General features: G+C 38.6%; 1 pseudogene; it reads right to left on the reverse strand.

Moving 5' to 3' along the window:
- Positions 1 to 549: 549 nt before the first annotated feature.
- LOC143671917 (torsin-1A-interacting protein 2 pseudogene) lies at positions 550 to 1,957 on the reverse strand (annotated as a pseudogene).
- Positions 1,958 to 3,069: the final 1,112 nt, after the last annotated feature.

Here is a 3,069-nt window from a genome sequence, read left to right on the forward strand (position 1 = left end):
TTGATTTCATATTTCCTTTTTTCATACTACTCAAAAGTGCATATTAGTATAAGATGAAGTTGCATAACCAAGTTCTTAAAGTGAGTTTTAAAAATATTTAATATGTGCTAGAAATTTTTTTCTAAAAAATATCATTGCTTTATTAATGTAATTGCTTTAGTCAGAGTCCAAAACTGAGCAAAAAGTCTCATTACAGTCTCAATCAAGAAAATAAAAAAATCACTCTGTAGTTAATCTGAGAAATAAGAATATTTTTTTGTGCAATGACTTGACACATTTTTGGATTTTCAAAATTCCTTAATTATGTACACTATGCTATATGTCAAAATTGATTTTTTGAAAGTTAAGGGGGAAATGCCAGGATTATTTTTAGCATTGTCATACTTTGATTAGAAAAATTTCACAAAAAGCAAAGAATGACAAAAATTATAAAATAAGATACTTTGTGCTTTTCAGGATATTTCCTCAAATTTTTCAACCTCCTTCCAGATAAATGGAGGGCTTTGAAGCTAACTTCTTAAAATAAATCTATGCCTTTTCTAATGAACTCTATGCATATCTTATTAAAAGGCACCCCAATCGTTCTATGTTCCTCATTGGCTGAACAGGCAGGACCAGGTGTGAAACACAGCCCCACAGCCTACTCAGTTCACCTGAATCCATGTGTTTGAAGGAGTGTTCAGAGTTAGTAAACAAAGCCCAGAGCAAATCTGTCACTTCTTCTTCAGTTTCCCTTGAGCCTACACTTGCTTCTAGTGTTTCTTCCTCTAGTAAAATAGTCAGGACCAGGGCCATATCTTTAAAAGCTGAATTCTCACAATCACATTACTCATAGAAGATCAAGGTGGACCTTTCAGGAAGGGATTCAAAGTGGTGTACCATGGCAACCTTCTGGCCATTTTCAAATCCAGAACTCAGCTCTATGCTGACCAACAGCTTAACTGTATGACTGTCTTGCAAGGTTCTTCCAGCTCCAACAATGTGAACACAAGAGACTTTCTGGGAAGAGATGTAGGTAACCACAATATAGTGATTCAGACACTTCAGGGTCTCTCTTCCTTCTCAGGTTGCTCTAAATATGATGGTGGCTGGCTCTGTGGGGTTTGAAACATTGAGGTTCTTCTGTAGAAACTTACATCCTCTTTGCCAGATGAAGGAACTCTGGCCTGGAAATTTATCCTCCAATTGGTTGAACTGACCAAGAAGGCCTTCAAAGCTGGATTTCTGGATACCTGCTGTGCCTGAGAGAAATAGTAGTATTAATAGAGCCTAGCAAAACAAAAATCAAAACCACAGCCAGGAATACAAGAAAGATGAATCCATGACTCCAAAAATCCATTCTATTAATCTTTCTTATTACATCTTGTGCATTCTCACTGTTTTCTTTCAATTTTTGTGTTTCTTTTTGAAGAAACAGCTTTGACACCAACAGTCAATTCCTCAGTGTGCTGTGGCTCTCCTGCCCTGCACTGAAATGATCAGGACCCTGGGCATCCTGGGAGTCTAGAGCAAGTGGCAACCTGTGAAGCTCCAATTTTGTCATTTGCTTCCTCAGGGAGATTTACAGAGCTGCTCCTTAAATATGCATCTGCTCCTCCTACCTTGTCATTTGGAGAACAGTTAGGATCAGGATCCAAGACTTCTTCACCCAGACTTTCTGAAGGGAAATGCTTTTGTTCTCCATTTGGAAAACTGATGTTCTCATACTCTGTTTTATCATTTGGAGATTTCCCATCATTTGTTTCATCTAGACTTTCTGATTTTTCACTGTATCTGCATTTTCTGGACCTACCTCTTGGTGGTCTTTGTTAAGATTAGAAGCAGGGTTAGAGGTCTGAAATTCTTCAGTGGCACTTTCTGTGACTGTGGTCTCCTGTGCCTAAGAAGTTATTCATGGGTCTTTTTCCAAATCCTTTTGAGAGTCCTCTTGAGGATCTCTAATTTCACTGTAAGTCATGTTTGTGTTCTATCTTGTTTTAGTTTGCTAGCTGCCAGAATGCAATATACCAGAAATGGAGTGGCTTTTAAAAGGGGGAATTTAATAAGTTTCTAGTTTACAGTTCTAAGGCTGAGAAAAGGTCCCAATTAAAACAAGTCTATAGAAATGTTCAAAGGCATCCATCCAGGGAAAGATATTTTGGTTCAAAAGGCCCATGAAGTTCAGGATTTTTCTCTCAAGTGAGAAAGCACATGGCAAATACAGTCAGGGCTTCTCTCTGAACTAGAAGGGCACATGACAAACACAGCATCATCTGCTAGCTTTCTCTCCTGGCTTCCGGTTTCATGAAGCTCCCTGGGAAGGATTTTCCTTCTTCATTGCCAAAGGTCGCTGGCTCATGGACTCTCTGCTTCATGATGCTGCAGCATTCTCTGCTCTCTCTGAAACTCTAATCTCCAAAATGTTTCCTCTTTATAGGACTTCAGAAACTAATCAAGGCCCACCCAGATGGGTGGAGACATGTCATCACCTAATCCAGTTTAACAACCACTCTTGATCACATCACATCTCCAGGCAGATGATCCAATTACAGTTTCAAACATGCAATGCTGAATAGGGATTAGAAGAAATGGTTGCCTTTACAAAATAGGATTACGATTAAAACATGGCTTTTCTCAGGGACACACATCCTTTCAAACCAGCACATATCTCTTCAAAGTTTGGAACACTTTTTTTAGTATGTGGATTTCCTTGTGAAGATGTCTTGTTTTCTTCTTGAACCAGGTCCCAACAGAGTCATGTTTCCCATGGAACCAGGAAACAAGGCATACATACAGTTAAAATTCTGGTGGGGTTTTAATTTGATGACTGTCAGCAACAGGAGAGCCCTTCAGTGCTCTTTCAGCTCCATGACACTGATTTGCACCCTGCAGCAACCATGTCCAAACATGGACTTTCCTTCCATATAAATTTGATGAATGGCTTTTACTTTTTGCAAAGAAAGTTGCTGGAACTTTGTTTGGAATGCATTAAATCTATATTTTGATTTAGGCAGTATTGACACCTTAGTGATACGTAATTTTCCAATGCATGAACACAAAATAAACTTTGTCAGGTTCACATCTTAAGGT

This window comes from Tamandua tetradactyla, chromosome X (genome assembly GCF_023851605.1).
Source record: "Tamandua tetradactyla isolate mTamTet1 chromosome X, mTamTet1.pri, whole genome shotgun sequence".
In the NCBI taxonomy this organism is placed as follows: domain Eukaryota; kingdom Metazoa; phylum Chordata; class Mammalia; order Pilosa; family Myrmecophagidae; genus Tamandua; species Tamandua tetradactyla.